Source organism: Poecilia reticulata, chromosome 13 (genome assembly GCF_904066995.2).
Source record: "Poecilia reticulata chromosome 13, P_reticulata-male-v2, whole genome shotgun sequence".
Classification (NCBI taxonomy): domain Eukaryota; kingdom Metazoa; phylum Chordata; class Actinopteri; order Cyprinodontiformes; family Poeciliidae; genus Poecilia; species Poecilia reticulata.
In genome coordinates, this window is record NC_088842.1 from 32,638,174 (window position 1) to 32,658,107 (window position 19,934).

Sequence of the window (19,934 nt, forward strand, 5' to 3'; positions counted from 1 at the left end):
GATTAGCATCACGCAGCTCACAGAGGCTGAACATTCAGATTCATGTTTAGATTTCCCTCTGCCTCTATGAAGCCTTTCTGCTCTGATGGTCAAAGACTAAATCTGAAATAAAATGACAGAAAAATGTCTAGATTATGGTATGGTACACATTACCTCCATCATAATATTGTCCAGACAACTTGGCAATTTCCCCCAAATCTGCCAAATAGCTGTTTGTCTCTAAACCTCCAACCTTTGATGCATAAATGAGAAACTTTCAATACTAAATGCATCACCCACCTGAATGAAATGTAAATGGTAATAATTGATATTAAAGTGTTAAAAAAACAGAATCATATTCAAAACAAGCTTCTGATCAAATTCAGATTCATGTGAATTACTGTTCAAGAAACAGTTGAGTTTTCTGTGACTCCATCCATTAGTACACATTAGAGACTTAAAGCAAGTTTCAAAAGTTTCCATTATGGAAACTGAATTGGTGAGTGTGAATTAAAAAACTATGTCACTTTTTAGAAACTTTTCCATTAAAGGGGCAGTGTCATCTAAAATCTGTTTTTTTTTTTTGTTTTAAATCATATTATAATGTTATTAATTCATCAAAAACATACCTGAAGTGTTGCTTTGACTCTAGGATTTCCGTGCTGGTAAACCATTTTCACCAGTTCCTGGCCTCTGCTACTCACTGGGTCAATCCAGGCTCCAGTAACATGTAACTCCATGTGGTGTACTGATCCCGGACGAGCCCCCATGATCTGTTACCGGTCCCAAAAGTCAGGACTGTAACAGTGACGTGAGCGATCTGAAGAAAAGGAAAACAGGATTCATTTATTGACTCATATTTCATAATTTAGTACATTATGTCAGCCAGAGCAGATGGAAACTGTGATCCTATCCAAATATGGATAAAGCTGAACATGAAAAAAAGTGTTTCTTTTCTTTTAGTAAAACTATGAATATATAGATTGAAATTAGTCCAAAGTAGCAATTAGTCATGGTTTCTATGCCAAAATAAACCTGATGACTTATTAAGAATACACCACAGAATCCCGACCCGACTATCAAACTTTGGCCCAACTGGGCTCTAATTTTAGATCAGAGCTGCAGACGTTCAGCTAATATGAATGCATGTTGCTGCAGCAACATAAAGGAGCTGGTAGAGTTTAATATTCTATATAAAATGTTTTTAGTTTCATGGGCCTAAAATATCTCAGCGGTTTGAAATAACTTTTTCCAGTTGAAGATCTAAAGTTTAGATTTACCCTAAAAACCTGGTTATGTTGCAATAAAGCTGATAATGTTGCTGACGCTTCAGTCCAGATTAGCATCACTCAGCTCACAGAGGCTGAACATCCAGATTCATGTTTAGATTTCCCTCTGCCTCTATGAAGCCTTTCTGCTCTGATGGTCAAAGACTAAATCTGAAATTAAATGACAGAAAAATGTCTAGATTATGGTATGGTACACATTACCTCCATCATAATATTGTCCAGACAACTTGGCAATTTCCCCCAAATCTGCCAAATAGCTGTTTGTCTCTAAACCTCCAACCTTTGATGCATAAATAAGAAACTTTCAATACTAAATGCATCACCCACCTGAATGAAATGTAAATGGTAATAATGGATATTAAAGTGTTAAAAACCCCAGAATCATATTCAAAACAAGCTTCTGATCAAATTCAGATTCATGTGAATTACTGTTCAAGAAACAGTTGAGTTTTCTGTGACTCCATCCATTAGTACACATTAGAGACTTAAAGCAAGTTTCAAAAGTTTCCATTATGGAAACTGAATTGATGAGTGTGAATTAAAAAACTATGTCACTTTTTAGAAACTTTTCCATTAAAGGAGCAGTGTCATCTAAAATCTTTTTTTTAGCTTTAAATCATATTATAATGTTATTAATTCATCAAAAACATACCTGAAGTTTTGCTTTGACTCTAGGATTTCCGTGCTGGTAAACCATTTTCACTAGTTCCTGGCCTCTGCTACTCACTGGGTCAATCCAGGCTCCAGTAACATGTAACTCCATGTGGTGTGCTGATCCCGGACGAGCCCCCATGATCTGTTACCGGTTCAAAGAGTCAGGACTGTAACAGTGATGTGAGCGATCTGAAGAAAAGGAAAACAGGATTCATTTATTGACTCATATTTCATAATTTAGTACATTATGTCAGCCAGAGCAGATGGAAACTGTGATCCTATCCAAATATGGATAAAGCTAAACATGCAAAAAAGTGTTTCTTTTCTTTTAGTAAAACTATGAATATATAGATTGAAATTAGTCCAAAGTAGCAATTAGTTATGGTTTCTATGTGAAAAAAAAAACCATGTGACTTATTAAGAATACACCACAGAATCCCGACCCGACTATCAAACTTTGGCCCAACTGGGCTCTAATTTTAGATCAGAGCTGCAGAGGTTCAGCTAATATGAATGCATGTTGCTGCAGCAACATAAAGGAGCTGGTAGAGTTTAATATTCTAAATAAAATATGTTTTTAGTTATATGGGCCTAAAATATCTCAGCTCTTTGAAATAAACAACTTTTTTCAGTTGAAGATCTAAAGTTTAGATTTACCCTAAAAACCTGGTTATGTTGCAATAAAGCTGATAATGTTGCTGACGCTTCAGTCCAGATTAGCATCACTCAGCTCACAGAGGCTGAACATCCAGATTCATGTTTAGATTTCCCTCTGCCTCTATGAAGCCTTTCTGCTCTGATGGTCAAAAACTAAATCTGAAATTAAATGACAGAAAAATGTCTAGATTATGGTATGGTACACATTACCTCCATCATAATATTGTCCAGACAACTTGGCAATTTCCCCCAAATCTGCCAAATAGCTGTTTGTCTCTAAACCTCCAACCGTTGATGCATAAATGAGAAACTTTCAATACTAAATGCATCACCCACCTGAATGAAATGTAAATGGTAATAATGGATATAAATGTGTTAAAAACCCCAGAATCATATTCAAAACAAGCTTCTGATCAAATTCAGATTCATGTGAATTACTGTTCAAGAAACAGTTGAGTTTTCTGTGACTCCATCCATTAGTACACATTAGAGACTTAAAGCAAGTTTCAAAAGTTTCCATTATGGAAACTGAATTGATGAGTGTGAATTAAAAAACTATGTAACTTTTTAGAAACTTTTCCATTAAAGGGGCAGTGTCATCTAAAATCTTTTTTTGTTTGTTTTAAATCATATTATAATGTTATTAATTCATCAAAAACATACCTGAAGTGTTGCTTTGACTCTAGGATTTCCGTGCTGGTAAACCATTTTCACTAGTTCCTGGCCTCTGCTACTCACTGGGTCAATCCAGGCTCCAGTAACATGTGACTCCATGTGGTGTGCTGATCCCGGACGAGCCCCCATGATCTGTTACCGGTCCCAAGAGTCAGGACTGTAACAGTGATGTGAGCGATATGAAGAAAAGGAAAACAGGATTCATTTATTGACTCATATTTCATAATTTAGTACATTATGTCAGCCAGAGCAGATGGAAACTGTGATCCTATCCAAATATGGATAAAGCTAAACATGCAAAAAAGTGTTTCTTTTCTTTTAGTAAAACTATGAATATATAGATTGAAATTAGTCCAAAGTAGCAATTAGTTATGGTTTCTATGTGAAAAAATAAACCTGATGACTTATTAAGAATACACCACAGAATCCCGACCCGACTATCAAACTTTGGCCCAACTGGGCTCTAATTTTAGATCAGAGCTGCAGAGGTTCAGCTAATATGAATGCATGTTGCTGCAGCAACATAAAGGAGCTGGTAGAGTTTAATATTCTATATAAAATGTTTTTAGTTTCATGGGCCTAAAATATCTCAGCGCTTTGAACTAAACAACTTTTTCCAGTTGAAGATCTAAAGTTTAGATTTACCCTAAAAACCTGGTTATGTTGCAATAAAGCTGATAATGTTGCTGACGCTTCAGTCCAGATTAGCATCACGCAGCTCACAGAGGCTGAACATCCAGATTCATGTTTAGATTTCCCTCTGCCTCTATGAAGCCTTTCTGCTCTGATGGTCAAAGACTAAATCTGAAATTAAATGACAGAAAAATGACTTATAAAAAAAATACATTTAAATGTTCCAGATTTATAATCTGAAGATGTTCCAGGAATCCTCCTGGAGGACAAACTGACCACTTCTCCTCCCTTTGCTACTTTCTCCTACTACTCTCCATCCTTGCTCAAGGTTTGCCACAGAAAACATGCTAAGTATTTACAGCACAGAAAAATTATGAAAATAATAATAAAATAAGATAAAACCAGCGTGATGTGTGACTACAAATCGAACGCAAAAGCTCATCACTGGGCTGAACCGCTTAACCAATAACTCACCGGCCAATCAGGACCACATACATAAACTTTACAGCGCAGAGACAGAACCACTCACTGGGCAGCAGAGGCGCCGCCAGGAATCTTGGGCCCCAGGATGAAATTGGGCCCCCTTCACAGCTGCTGTTACCATTTCTTTAGCTTATCTGACTCATAAAAAGCATCACAATGTTAAAGGCTTGCAGCTGCCTTGCTTTCATTGGTCAAATACTGATACTAGCTCAATGTTCACTGCTGGTGAATTTTACATGCAACAGATTCATGCAAATAGGTTGTTTAATTTTTTTTATCATCAGTGTTAGCTCATTGAAAGCTCTCTCCCCACCAGCAACAGTCACAGGCAACGTACAAAATATACATGAAGCAATCCAGACTTCTCAAAAAACCCGATGTGCATTTAGTTCAAGCTGCAGAATATAAATTTAATTTTTTTTTAAAATATGCTTTTCCACATTTGTTAAAGCTGTCACCATGTTGTGACAGTTTGAAACAGATAATCTGTGAAGAGATCAATCTCCTCCACTTCCTCCCTGAGCTGCTATTGCTGTCTAGAGAAATGCTGCGTCCTGACCACAAACAACCAATCAGAAGCAGGACAGCCTTAATGCTGTCAATCATCCTCATTCACTCACTGCTAAGTGTGCTAATGGAAGATTTTATAAAGAGTGTTTGAATTTCTCTGAGTAAATGTTGCGGGTCTCAGTGGGGGACAGGCAAGCAGATGCAAATAACCTGTTTTAACAGGAAAAAACGAGTGAGCCACATAAGACGGTGTTGCTGTGCTGGTAGCTCTCATCCGTATTTCAGGTTATAATAATAAACTCATTATACAACTTTGAAAAATTGTGACTATACATTCACACTTCTACTAGTTCTTCTATAACACAACATCAGCTTATTATTATACAAGGAATTGTAAAATATTGCACATTACAGACGGCTATATAAAACATACGCATTCTTCACGTAGCATCTGAGGAAATCCTCCGAGCAGCTAACCGAGAGCTTATTAGCTAACTATAATGACAACATAAAATAACACAAACCAAATACACCGGGGACCGAGGTCACGACGCTTAACAGATCAATCAAGTTGATCACATCTCAGTTTTCAGCTTAAACCCGAACCAACCCGTTTAAACAGAAAAAAATCGAGTGAGCCACAGAGACGGTGTTGCTGTGCTGGTAGCTCTCATCCGAATGGAGGGGAACTTCCTCGACACCGAAATCTCGCACCGTCAGTCCCGTCAGGGCTCGCTTCTGCCATCTAGCGGCGCATTTGTGTTATTGCGTGGCATTGCTCCAAAATTTCAAAACAAGGTCAAATCCTAAATTAAAATCAAAATTGAATCCAACAAATGTGACCACACTTTGTGGGGGTCACACAAGAAATAAATTGTTATTGTTGTGTAACTAAAAAGAGTAGAGAGATGGGAAAAATCCCCACAGGTTCCCTGGAATGATGCTAACTAGCGAAATACTTACTGAAAAACGATTTTAAAAAATGTTGAAAAAGGGGATAAAAGATGGTAGTTTCCCTGCCAAAACGGGAAACTTGACAGGTGGGCCTTGCTCAGCCATTTATAGCTTTTTTTAGCAACGGGATTTGACACCTTCGTTCGTCACTCAGAAGCTCATCGACCAGCCATGTACCGTTAGGATGATTTCCGCTTCCCGTTTGTTGAGACCGAGGTGATATGAAATTTATTGAGCGGTTTGTCTGTAAAGCTACACTTACACTATAAGCACCAACTGCTCACTCTATCCGCTTACCTGTATAAATAATCCCACAGCGCTCTGAACCAGCAGCTCCCGGAGGAGAAAGGCTGCCGAACTCCAGGCATTACGCCAGTCGTTTTAAGGAGGCTTATTGGTCCCCCGAAAACAACGAAAACCCGGTGTTATGCCCAATAGGGGATGCAATTTTGGGCAGGCATGCGTTTCTTAGCATAACACCGGAACAAACTGTGCTAAATAATAAAACAGGAATTTTAATAATCAAGGTACTCAAATCATTCGAGGAATCGTTTTAGCCCTAGATGTAAACGCCGCATATAATTTTTTGTCCACAAATATGAATCATTTTCACCAGTCCTCAGCCGCATCTCTGAAAGCGCGACTACAAGAGCTGCGCAACCAGAACTAATGCGGAGGGTTTTAAACTCTTACCCTGATAACAGAGTTCTCCAAAGAGTCATAATTCCTCACAGGGGGTTGATGAAAATAACAATACAGGTCAACCTGTGTCCAGTTTGATTGAAAGAAGGCTCGCGTGACCCGCGCTGAGGTAACTTCAGAGATCAAACAATAGAGCACGAGGCAACATGCAGAGGTGCCAACTGTGTGATTGGTCCGCTCTCCTGGCTTTAAATGCATAAAGTATAAACTTATCTTTTAGGAATAAATCTGCTCTGTCAGTGAAACGCTCAGAGCAACAGAGGTGCTTGCAATACGGCTTATTATTATTATCATCATTGTTATTATTATTATTATCCAAGTAACATAAAAAAGCAATGCTTATCCTGGCGGAGGGTCAAGTAAAGCCTGGCGGGCTGCCAGGCTTATAATCCACTGGGGGGAAACCCTGCTTGCATTGTCTGCAGTCATTGCTGACATTCAGTTCATGTTCTCTCTCTGTTTCTCCTCTTCATAGCAGCTACACCTGGGCTCATTTCTGTCCAGCTGTGACCCCTTCCTGGAGGGAAGCTGAGCTACTGCTGCCAACAACATCAGGTTCCCTTTCAGTGGATGACACACCTGGATCCACTCCGGCCACAAGCAGAACAAGGACTGAACTAAACACAGGAACAACAGAGACTGACTGGTGAAACCTCTGAATCCCAGTAGGCCCAGTTTGAACCCATCTTCATGATGAGCTCCTAGGAAGGAGGCGTTGTCTCTGAAAGCAGCCAAAGACCTGAACTGTGACGACGTTCAGGAAGTAGCAGATAAAAAAGCTTAAAGTAGGAAGTCTTCAGAGTCTGGAGCCACATCCTGATCACATCAAGAGACGAAGCTTCACTCCACATCAGAGGAAACATGGAGCAAACAGCTCTGATGCTGCTTCTGTGTCTCTGCAGCTCAGGTAGGACTCCACTTTCATCAAACACTAATATTCACTAGAGTTCAAATTAACAATTATCTGCTGATAAACATGTTAAATGTTACAAACTAAAAACTGGAAACTGTTTCTGGTCTCCGATCATAGAGCTGCTGCTACACAGTTAGTGATGTTTATATTGTCTACTTGCTGCTGAGGAGCCAATAAAACCAAGAATTGTTGGTTTTTGTGTTTTAATGATGTAAAACACTTTGAACTGCCTTGTTGCTGAAATGATCTATAAATGAATCTGATTGGTTGATTGATAAGGAGAAGCAGCAGAAACTCTGTGCAGTAAACAGGTGGAGCCTCATAAAATGGCTCCTTCTGCATCAATTCTCTCATCTTCCTCTTGACTCCACAGGTTCTCTCTGAGGTTCTGGTCAGGCCCGTTTGCTGGCCAACCAAGCCCAGTAGCACCACGGTCATTGGACCAGCTTCTGGTACCGCCGGTTGTGTTGGTGAAAACGTTTGAGGTCCGTCTGACGTGGGAGTGTCTCAGGCAGGATGTTGAACTGCCTGCTGCAGATTAGAATCAATCAACCAATCGATCGAGTTTATTTGTGAAGCACATTTCAGCACCAAGGCGATTCAAAGTGCTTTACTTCAGAAAAACACAAAAAGTCCTAAAAGACAGAGTAAACCAGTAAACAGTACATTTAGTCAAAGTGCCGTCGTTACTCATCAAAATGTTGTTCAGTGTTTCATTTATTTTGTTTCAAAGCAAATCTGACCAGCTGGGTTTTTAGTCCAGATTTAAAGAAACTCAGAGTTTTGGTTGTTTTGCAGTTAATTGTTGAAACAGCTTTTCAATCATTTTGCTGATGAATGAAAGGTTGGAGATCGGCCTGTAATTCTGCAGGAATGATTTGTTCAGATGGTTGTTTTTTATATCAGTGCTTTGAAAACTGCTGGGGGAAAACGGCTGATGAGAGCCATGAGTTACTATTAGAATCAGATCAGATGAAATGACAGGCAGGACTTTCTGAAGAAAAGCTGTGGGTGTTATTTTTTTGGGTTTGGCAGTGAATGTTGACCCTCTAATATTTAAAATTTTCTCTGTAGCGTGTTTGGCAAATTCATTGCAGGCCGTGTTTGACTGCAGCTCAGCTGGTTTGTGAGTCTGTCAACTGTGGCAAATAAAACTCTTGAGCACTGATAATGTTTATAATTTCTGCAATGAATGTTTAAATCATATGTTTTAGAGTTGAGTGATTAACTTCAGTCGTGCTTAATAGATTTCATAATGAACAAAATTGAGTTTTACTCCATTTACGTTCGGCCTACGGCAAAATTGTCTTGCAGATCTGTTTGCATATTTCTCCATGGAGATTTGTTCCTACTAGACACAACCTTCACTTTAATGGGGCCAATGCAATCAATGACATCTGAAATTTTATGATGGAAGTTATTTACCAGCTCATCTACAAAGTTGATGAGCTGGTAGACTGCTCTGCACTCAGAATCAGAACCAGAATCAGAATCAGGACCAGAATCAACTGGATTTGACAACTTTTACACAAAAACAATAAATTTGACTTTGGTTGGTCTCAGTAAAGACATAAATATAAATGGATAGAAAAGTGAATAACAAAAACATTTCAGGTTTTACTACACAGCATAAATAACATTTGGGTCTGGGCTTTAACTAGGCCATTCCAGCATAAAGATGCTTTGATCAGAACCATCCCTGATAGCTCTGCCTCTAAGAGAAGATCAAATAAACTCCATCAACAGGATCCTGTCAACACATCCTAAATCAATCTGTCTCTGCTTGTTGTAACCCAACAGTAAATGTTGTTTCTTCCAGCGCTGTCTGATGAAGTCAGACTGGTAGCAGGAAGGAGTCGCTGTGGTGGCCGACTGGAGAAGAAGGATCTGGAAGACTGGAAACCAGTAAATGATCAGAACTGGAACCATACATCAGCAGCTGTAGCTTGCAGACAGCTCCACTGTGGATCTGTGGTGTCGATACAAAGAGATGAGAGCAACAATCTACAGATCATCTGTTCAGGTGATTTCATATCCTGGCCATTTCCTTCCTGTTCTGCTTCCAACTCCACTTTAAAAAGATTCTCACTTCCAGCTCAGTCTGGGCTTCTTCCCCTTCACCTGGATTCCCTCTGGTAGATTTTCTACTAGACCAAACAGCTCTTCTCTGTTTTGTGGTGGACAAATGATTGTAAGGTAAAATCTGCTGGTTATATTGTCTTCATTCTAAATGCTGGTGAACTCTCACCAAGTGAAGCTATTTGGGTTGCATGCACAAGGTTGGGAGATGTTTTCCTGCAGCTGCATGAGAACCAGACCGTCTCTCCCTCAGCCTTGGTATAAAACTCATGTTGTCTCTGCCTGGGAGAGTTTTCAATCAGAAATGTTTCACTATTGATCGTCTTATATTCTCTCTGTGTTGTGCACAATATGCGAATAAACCTGATGGAGTGACTTCATCTAACAGTGCTTGGTAATAGATTATTTCCATATCATGGTTGCAGCCCAGGAAACTTCCAGTAAACTTCTTAGTGTGGATCTGGTGCATTGCATGTCATGGACAAACGTTTGCAACTGGGTCAAATTTAAAAAGAAAAATAATCCTATTTACAGTCGGTTTCACTCCACCTTTGATCTTTTGAACTTTTCTAGTTTGATTTTATTTACATTTCCTTACTATTTTTTTATCAAACCCAGAAAAGTTTCCATGTCTGTTTAAAAAAATAAAGTTCTGAAGGATTTTAAAACTTTTTTCTTTCTGCATCCACAGACTCAGTCAGGCTGGTTCAAGGGACCAACCGGTGCTCCGGCAGACTGGAGGTGAAGACCAACCAGTCGTGGTCCTCAGTGTGTGAAAAAGACTTTGACCTGCAGGATGCAGAGGTGGTCTGCAGGGAGATTGGCTGTGGGTCTCCTTCAGTCCTCCAGGGGGCGCTCTATGGAGAAGCAGAGGCTCCAGTGGGGAGCAGAGAGTTCCTGTGTGAAGCAGCGAGTCTGCTCTGCTGAACTGCAGCAGCAGGAAGAGTTCAGTTAGAAACAGCTGCTCACCTGGTCAAGCTGTTGGACTCACCTGTTCAGGTAGAGGAGGATCTGCAGACCTGCTGCTGTTCACTGCTTCACTTCCTGCATTAATGAACTTTCTGTCTCTGCTCACATCAAGCGCCCATCAGGTTGGTGGGAGAGACCAGCCGATGTGCCGGGAGACTGGAGATGAAACGTCAAGAAGACTGGAGACTAGTGTTTGTTGAGGATCCTTACTGGAACAAGAACTCAGCTGCTGTAGTTTGTGTTGAACTGGACTGTGGTTCTGTTGTTTCAGTAAGATACTCAAAGGAAGCTTCAAAGAGACCAGTTTGGTTGATCAGGTCTGACTGTTTGCAGTCTGGATCTGAATTAAAGAACTGCTTACCTGCTGATGGAAACAGGGTTTGGAGCCATGAGTTAATCTGCTCAGGTAACTCTGAACTCTCATATTTATGTTTAAAATGTTTCTTCATCAGGTTCCAGATGTCTGCAGAGAAACTGTCACCTTTAACTAAGAACCTGAAACCTTCAGGAGAGGGAAACTAAAATAATTTAAATATCCAGATAAAATTTTCAGTTTAGCCCAAATAGATGAACAAAAACTCCATCCATCCATCATCCATCCATCCATCCGTCCATCCATCCATCCATCCATCCATCCATCCATCCATCCATCCATCCATCCATCCATCCATCCATCCATCCATCCATCCATCCATCCATCCATCCATCCATCCATCCATTTTCTTCCGCTTATCCGGGGTCGGGTCGCGGGGGCAGCAGCTTCAGAAGGGAGGCCCAGACTTCCCTCTTCCCAGCCACTTCTTCCAGCTCCTCCGGGGGAATCCCAAGGCGTTCCCAGGCCAGCCGAGAGACGTAGTCCCTCCAGCGTGTCCTGGGTCTTCCCCGAGGCCTCCTCCCGGTGGGACGTGCCCGGAACGCCTCACCAGATGCCTGAGCCTCAACTGGCTCCTCTCGACGTGGAGGAGCAGCGGCTCTACTTTGAGTCCCTCCCGGATGACCGAGCTTCTCACCCTATCTCTAAGGAGAGCCCAGCCACCCTGCGGAGGAAACCCATTTCGGCTGCTTGTACCGTGATCTCGTTCTTTCGGTTATGACCCAAAGCTCATGACCATAGATGAGGGTGGGACGTAGATCGACCGGTAATCGAGAGCTTCGCTTTTTGGCTCAGCTCTCTCTTCACCACGACGGACCGGTACAGCGCCCGCTTCACGGCAGACGCTGCCCCATCCTCCTGTCGATCTTCCGCTCCCTTCTCCCTCATTCGTGAACAAGATCCCCAGATACTTAAACTCCTCCACTTGAGGCAGGACGACCCCCTTGACCCGGAGAAGGCACTCTACCCTTGTCCGGCTCAAGACCATGGCCTCGGATTTGGAGGCACTGAGCCTCATCCCGGCCGCTTCACACTCGGCTGCGAACCGCTCCAGTGAGAGCTGCAGATCACGTTCCGATGAAGCCAACAGGACCACATCATCCGCAAAAAGCAGAGACGCGATCCTAAGGCCCCAAAACGGATCCCCTCAACACCTCGGCTGCGCCTTGAAATTCTGTCCATAAAAGTAATGAACAGAATCGGTGACAAAGGGCAGCCTTGGCGGAGTCCAACTCTCACCGGAAACGAGCCCAACTTACTGCCGGCAATGCGGACCAGACTCTGACACGGTCATACAGGGACCTGACAGCCCGTATCAAAGGGCCCGGGTACCCCATACTCCCAGAGTACCCCCAAAGGGCTCCGAGGGCACGGCGAACACTTCTCCAAGTCCACAAAACACTGTAGACTGGTGGGCGAACTCCCATGCACCTCCAGGACCCTGCTGAGGGTGTAAAGCTGGTCCAGTGTTCCACGACTAGGACGAAAACCACACTGCTCTTCCTGAATCTGAGGTTCGACTATCCGACGGACTCTCCTCTCCAGGACCCCTGAATAGACCTTACCAGGGAGGCTTAAGAGTGTGACCCCCCTGTAATTGGAGCACACCCTCCGGTCCCCCTTTTTTAACAGGGGGACCACCACCCCAGTCTGTCAATCCAGGGGAACTGCCCCCGATGTCCATGCGATATTGCAGAGTCGCGTAAGCCAACACAACCCTGCAACATCCAGAGCCTTAAGGAACTCCGGGCGGATCTCATCCACCCCCGGGGCCCTGCCACCGAGGAGCTTTTTGACCACCTCGGCGACATCGTCCCCAGAGATTGGAGAGCCCAACCCAGAGTCCCCATGCTCAGCTTCCTCAACAGAAGGCATGTTGGTGGGATTGAGGAGGTCTTCAAAGTATTCTGAAAGAAAAATAATCCTATTTACAGTCGGTTTCACTCCACCTTTGATACTCTGAACTTTCTAGTTTGATTTTATTTACATTTCCTTACTATTTTTTATCAAACCCAGAGATGTTTCCATGTCTGTTTAGAAAAATAAAGTTCTGAAGGATTTTAAAACTTTTTTCTTTCTGCATCCACAGACTCAGTCAGGCTGGTTCAAGGGACCAACCGGTGCTCAGGTAGACTGGAGGTGAAGACCAACCAGTCGTGGTCCTCAGTGTGTGAAAAAGACTTTGACCTGCAGGATGCAGAGGTGGTCTGCAGGGAGATTGGCTGTGGGCCTCCGTCAGTCCTCCAGGGGGCGCTCTATGGTGCAGCAGAGGCTCCAGTGGGGAGCAGAGAGTTCCTGTGTGAAGGCAGTGAGTCTGCTCTGCTGACCTGCAGCAGCAGGAAGAGTTCAGTTAGAAACAGCTGCTCACCTGGTCAAGCTGTTGGACTCACCTGTTCAGGTAGAGGAGGATCTGCAGACCTGCTGCTGTTCACTGCTTCACTTCCTGCATTAATGAACTCTTTGTCTCTGCTCAGGTCCAGACATCAGGTTGGTGGGAGAGACCAGCCGATGTGCCGGGAGACTGGAGATGAAACAACAAGGAGACTGGAGACCAGCGACTGGTTGGGGTGGTGACTGGAAAAAGAACTCAGCTGCTCTAGATTGTGCTGAACTGGACTATGGTTCTGTTGTTTCAGTAAGATATCACAGGAAGCTTCATGGAGACCAGTTTGGTTGATCAGGTCTGACTGTTTACAGTCTGGATCTGAATTAAAGAACTGTATACCTGTACCTGATGATAGAAACAGTGAATGGAGCTATGAGTTAATCTGCTCAGGTAACTCTGAACTCTCATATTTATGTTTTAAAATGTTTCTTCATCAGGTTCCAGATGTCTGCAGAGAAACCGTCACCTTTAACTAAGAACCTGAAACCTGGAGGAGAGGGAAACTAAAATAAGTTAAATATCCAGATAAAGTTCTCAGTTTAGCCCAAATAGATGAACAAAAACTCATCATTTTAATAACTTTTATTCTCTGCTGCTTTGAAGTCGATGCATCAAAATCCCAGGAGGACTTCAAGGAAATCAGACATTTTCAAAACCTGAAAATCAACAGAAAATGAACTTTTTATCCAAAATGGTGGACTTCCTGTTTTTAGTGCAAATAGCAGGAAAACCTTCTGTTTGTTCTGGTTGTTGGCCTGACTGAACTAGGGGGCGCTGTTGAGAAATTTTGCAATGTTTATTTTAATTCCGCTGAAATATTAACAATTACACAAGGAACAAAGATTGTTTGACATTTTGTGAATTTCTGAACATATTTATGTCCCAAAAATATGATAAATTCAGCAGAAATAAAATGAATGATAAAATTCCAGGTACAGTCGGTTTCACTCCACCTTTGATACTCTGAACTTTTCTAGTTTGGTTTATTTACATTTCCTTTGTATTCTTATCAAACCCAGAGATGTTTCCATGTGAATTTAGAAAAATAAAGTTCTGAAGGATTTTAAACTTTTTTCTTTCTGCATCCACAGACTCAGTCAGGCTGGTTCAAGGGACCAACCGGTGCTCAGGCAGACTGGAGGTGAAGACCAACCAGTCGTGGTCCTCAGTGTGTGAAAAAGACTTTGACCTGCAGGATGCAGAGGTGGTCTGCTGGGAGATTGGCTGTGGGCCTCCTTCAGTCCTCCAGGGGGCGCTCTATGGAGCAGCAGAGGCTCCAGTGGGGAGCAGAGAGTTCCTGTGTGAAGGCAGTGAGTCTGCTCTGCTGACCTGCAGCAGCAGGAAGAGTTCAGTTAGAAACAGCTGCTCACCTGGTCAAGCTGTTGGACTCACCTGTTCAGGTAGAGGAGGATCTGCAGACCTGCTGCTGTTCACTGCTTCACTTCCTGCATTAATGAACTCTCTGTCTCTGCTCAGTCAAGTCAACATCAGGTTGGTGGGAGAGACCAGCCGATGTGCCGGGAGACTGGAGATGAAACATCAAGAAGACTGGAGACCATGTTTGTTGAGGGTGGTGACTGGGACAAGAACTCAGCTGCTGTAATTTGTGCTGAACTGGACTGTGGTTCTGCTGTTTCAGCAAGAAATTCAGAGGAATTTTCATGGAGACCAGTTTGGTTGATCAGGTCTTACTGTTTGCAGTCAGGATCTGAATTAAAGAACTGTTTACCTGGTGATGTAAACGGTGATTGGAGCCATGAGTTAATCTGCTCAGGTAACTCTGAACTCTCATATTTATGTGTTTTAAAATGTTTCTTCATCAGGTTCCAGATGTCTGCAGAGAAACCGTCACCTTTAACTAAGAACCTGAAACCTGGAGGAGAGGGAAACTAAAATAATTTAAATATCCAGATAAAGTTTCAGTTTAGCCCAAATAGATGAACAAAAACTCATCATTTTAATAACTTTTAATCTCTGCTGCTTTGAAGTCGATGCATCAAAATCCCAGGAGGACTTCAAGGAATCAGACATTTTCAAAACCTGAAATCTACAGAAAATGAACTTTATCCAAATGGTGGACTTCCTGTTTTAGTGCAAATAGCAGGAAAACCTGTTGTTTGTTCTGGTTGTTGGCCTGACTGAACTAGGGGGCGCTGTTGAGAAATTTTGCAATGTTTATTTTTAATTCCGCTGAAATATTAACAATTACACAAGAAACAAAGATTGTTTGACTTTTAATGAGTTTCTGAAGATGTTTATGTCCCAAAAATATGATAAATTCAACAGAAATAAAGATGAATGATAAAATTAAAGGAACAGTCGGTTTCACTCCACCTTTGATACTCTGAACTTTTCTAGTTTGGTTTTCTTTACATTTTCTTTGTATTTTATCAAACCCAGAGATGTTTCCATGTCTGTTTAAAAAATAAAGTTCTGAAGGATTTTAAACCTTTTTTCTTTCTGCATCCACAGACTCAGTCAGGCTGGTTCAAGGACCAACCGGTGCTCCGGCAGACTGGAGGTGAAGACCAACCAGTCGTGGTCCTCAGTGTGTGAAAAAGACTTTGACCTGCAGGATGCAGAGGTGGTCTGCAGGGAGATTGGCTGTGGGCCTCCTTCAGTCCTCCAGGGGGCGCTCTATGGAGCAGCAGAGGCTCCAGTGAGGAGCAGAGAGTTCCTGTGTGAAGGCAGTGAGTCTGCTCTGCTGACCTGCAGCAGCAGGAAGAGTTCAGTTAGAAACAGCTGCTCACCTGGTCAAGCTGTTGGACTCACCTGTTCAGGTAGAGGAGGATCTGCAGACCTGCTGCTGTTCACTGCTTCACTTCCTGCATTAATGAACTCTCTGTCTCTGCTCACATCAAGTCACATCAGGTTGGTGGGAGAGACCAGCCGATGTGCCGGGAGACTGGAGATGAAACATCAAGAAGATGGAGACCAGTGATGTTGGGGTCGTTACTGGGACAGAACTCAGCTGCTGCTAGTTTGTGTTGAACTGGACTGTGGTTCTGCTGTTTCAGCAAGATACTCAAAGGAAGCTTCAGAGAGACCAGTTTGGGATCAGGTTGACTGTTTGCAGTCTGGATCTGAATTAAAGAATGTTTACCTGATGATAAACAGTGATAGAGCCATGAGTTAATCTGCTCAGGTAACTCTGAACTCTCATATTTATGTGTTTTAAAATGTTTCTTCATCAGGTTCCAGATGTCTGCAGAGAAACCGTCACCTTTAACTAAGAACCTGAAACCTGGAGAGAGGGAAACTAAAATAATTTAATATCCAGATAAAGTTCTCAGTTTAGCCCAAATAGATGAACAAAAACTCATCATTTAATAACTTTTAATCTCTGCTGCTTTGAAGTTGATGCATCAAAATCCCAGGAGATTCAAGGAAATCAGATATTTCAAAACCTGAAAATCAACAGAAAATGAACTTTTATCCAAAATGGTGGACTTCCGTTTTAGTGCAAATGCAGGAAAACCTTTTGTTGTTCGGTTGTTGGCCTGACTGAATAGGGGCGCTGTTGAGAAATTTGCAATGTTTATTTTAATTCCGCTGAATATTAACAATTACACAAGAACAAGATTGTTTAACTTTTAATGAGTTTCTGAACATGTTTATGTCCCAAAAATATGATAAATTCAGAAAAATAAAATGAATGATAAAATTAAAGGAACAGTCGGTTTCACTCCACCTTTGAGGCTCTGAACTTTTCTAGTTTGGTTTTCTTTACATTTTCTTTGTATTTTTATCAAACCCAGAGATGTTTCCATGTGTGTTAAAAAATAAAGTTCTGAAGGATTTTAAACCTTTTTCTTTCTGCATCCACAGACTCAGTCAGGCTGGTTCAAGGACCAACCGGTGCTCAGGCAGACTGGAGGTGAAGACCAACCAGTCGTGGTCCTCAGTGTGTGAAAAAGACTTTGACCTGCAGGATGCAGAGGTGGTCTGCAGGGAGATTGGCTGTGGGCCTCCTTCAGTCCACCAGGGGGCGCTCTATGGAGCAGCAGAGGCTCCAGTGGGGAGCAGAGAGTTCCTGTGTGAAGGCAGTGAGTCTGCTCTGCTGACCTGCAGCAGCAGGAAGAGTTCAGTTAGAAACAGCTGCTCACCTGGTCAAGCTGTTGGACTCACCTGTTCAGGTAGAGGAGGATCTGCAGACCTGCTGCTGTTCACTGCTTCACTTCCTGCATTAATGAACTCTCTGTCTCTGCTCACATCAAGTCAACATCAGGTTGGTGGGAGAGACCAGCCGATGTGCCGGGAGACTGGAGATGAAACATCAAGGGACTGGAGACCAGTGGATGTTGAGGGTGTGACTGGACAAGAACTCAACTGCTGCAGTTTGTGCTGAACTGGACTGTGGTTTGCTGTTTCAGTAAGAAATTCACAGGAGCTTCATGGAGACAGTTTGGGGATCAGTTCTGACTGTTTGAAGTCTGGATCTAAATGAAGAACTGTATACCTGATGATAGAAACAGTGTTTGGAGCTATGAGTTAATCTGCTCAGGTAACTCTGAACTCTCATATTTATGTGTTTTAAAATGTTTCTTCATCAGGTTCCAGATGTCTGCAGAGAAACCGTCACCTTTAACTAAGAACCTGAAACCTGGAGGAGAGGGAAGCTAAAAATGGTTTAAATATTACTCACAGACTAAAAATCTGTCATAAAGTTGCTAGTAACCATGTATAAAAATGCTAGTAACCATGGCAACCAGTGTGATGAGCTCCTGTCTTGTTCTCATGCCATCTTGTTTTCCACCTCAGATTACATCCAGTTGTCTCTGTGTTTCCTCTGCGTTCCCAGATCTGCTGGTTGAGCCGCTCATCTTCCTCTCTTCCTCCACTGACGGGGTCTCCACAGCCAGAAAGCAGGGGTCTGAGCTCCTCATTGGCTCAGGTTTCAGCATCATGTGCTCCATCAGGCCTCAGTATGAAGGCGGCTCCTTCCAGCTCATCTTCAGCTCCTCTAACTACACTCTGAACCACACCCTGCCAGCTGTTAATCACTCCGCCCTCTTCCTGTTCGCTGCTGCTGGCCACGCCCACCAAGGAACCTACCGCTGCCTTTACCACATCTACGTTTTCTCCCATAACTTCTCCTCTGTGAGCCAGCCTCTCAACCTCACTGTCTCAGGTAAATTCATGGAGTCCATGAGGAGAAGTTCTGCTTCAGGTGAACCAGCAGCTGTCTGCCTCATTCATGAGGTCAGAGAGGAGGATTGATGATATTAATGTTCATGATCAGATCTACAGGCAGCATGAAAACAAGGGTCTATATGATTATTGTAAATTTCTGGTTTGACTCGTCTGATGAAAGCTGATCCTGAATCTGTTTCGTTCGGTTTCAGACTATCTCACTGCTTTGATCATCAGACTGGTTGTCGTCCTGCTGGGTTTGCTGGGATCAGTCCTGGTCCTCTACTTTAAGGTACTGCATGTATCATGCATGATGTGTTCAGCTGGGAAAGTTCTTGCATTGAAGCTGAACCATCCTCTGTTTCCAGGCCAGGAGAAACCAGAAGTCTGGAGCAGAAAACAACCATCATGATGAAGGATCCAGAGCTGAAGGCAGCTTAGAGGAGGAGCCTGCAGTCTGAAGGAACCAGGAGAAAAGGATCTTCATTTCACATCCACAGGAAGGAGCAGAGACATGTTTCAGACTCCTGGAAATCTATCCGTCTGTGTATCTATGATGAAACGTCTCTGTGCTCCTGCAGCAGGAAGGAAGTTCAACATTCAGAATTTTGTATCTGGACTAAACCTACTTAAGTAAAACTTAGAAAGAAGGGAACACAAAGCAAAACATTCAACAAAATGTAACAGAAAACCCACTTCATCAAAATCTGCTCTTCATCAACCTTGCAAGGATAGCATATGATAGGATATTTGGGGTCAAAGGTTAGGTGGCCAATTCCATTCAGGCCCTGAACCCAGTTTGTGTCCTCGTCTTAGTTGGGGTTTTGAATTGTGACAAATGTAACACAGTTGATCCTGGCTTGTAATACTGTGAGCTGCCTGTAGGTGGTGTATGTCTTCACTGCCATGATAACCCATCCAATACATCCAGTTCCATCAAGTCTGAACCAGAAGTGATCCGCGCCATCTTAGTAGGGAAGTGCATGTACAATGCTTAGTGGACCCATGGCTTCAAGACCAACAAGAAAACATGTGGACACTCTTGACCAAAATACGAGAGAGAGATACATGAACAAAATGGCTGCCGTCGGGATCAACCTGTATGAGACGGAGGAGGGAAATATGTCAGACGATGTGGACAAGCTGCCTCTGATCTCCTACTACGATAACATTAACTACCAATCAACACGAAGAGTACATACGCTGTAAATGAGCTTCACTGGCTGAAATTCATGGACGCATATAATTAGTATTTCAACAGCTTTGTAAAGGACAAACGAACTCTGTGTGAATAATGAGGTTCTGGTGACTGGCAGACCAAGTACAGGTAGCAACAAACACGTCGGCTACATGTCTGTCTTAGCCTGCAGATGGGATGGAACATTTTATGGTTACTATGATTATGAGTGGATCAATGCATAACAGTGTTATGGTTCCTGTGTAAAGCTTGTGATCATGGGAAAGTCTTCTGAAGCTGTTTCTCTGAACTCTGGATTATTATAAAGTCGTAGAATATTTTCTTCTTTCATTCTTATGACAGCCATA

General features: G+C 42.6%; 1 pseudogene; it reads left to right on the forward strand.

The window, feature by feature from the left end:
* Positions 1-6,909: 6,909 nt before the first annotated feature.
* LOC145554489 (scavenger receptor cysteine-rich type 1 protein M130-like) lies at positions 6,910-19,017 on the forward strand (annotated as a pseudogene).
* The last annotated feature ends 917 nt before the right edge of the window (positions 19,018-19,934 follow it).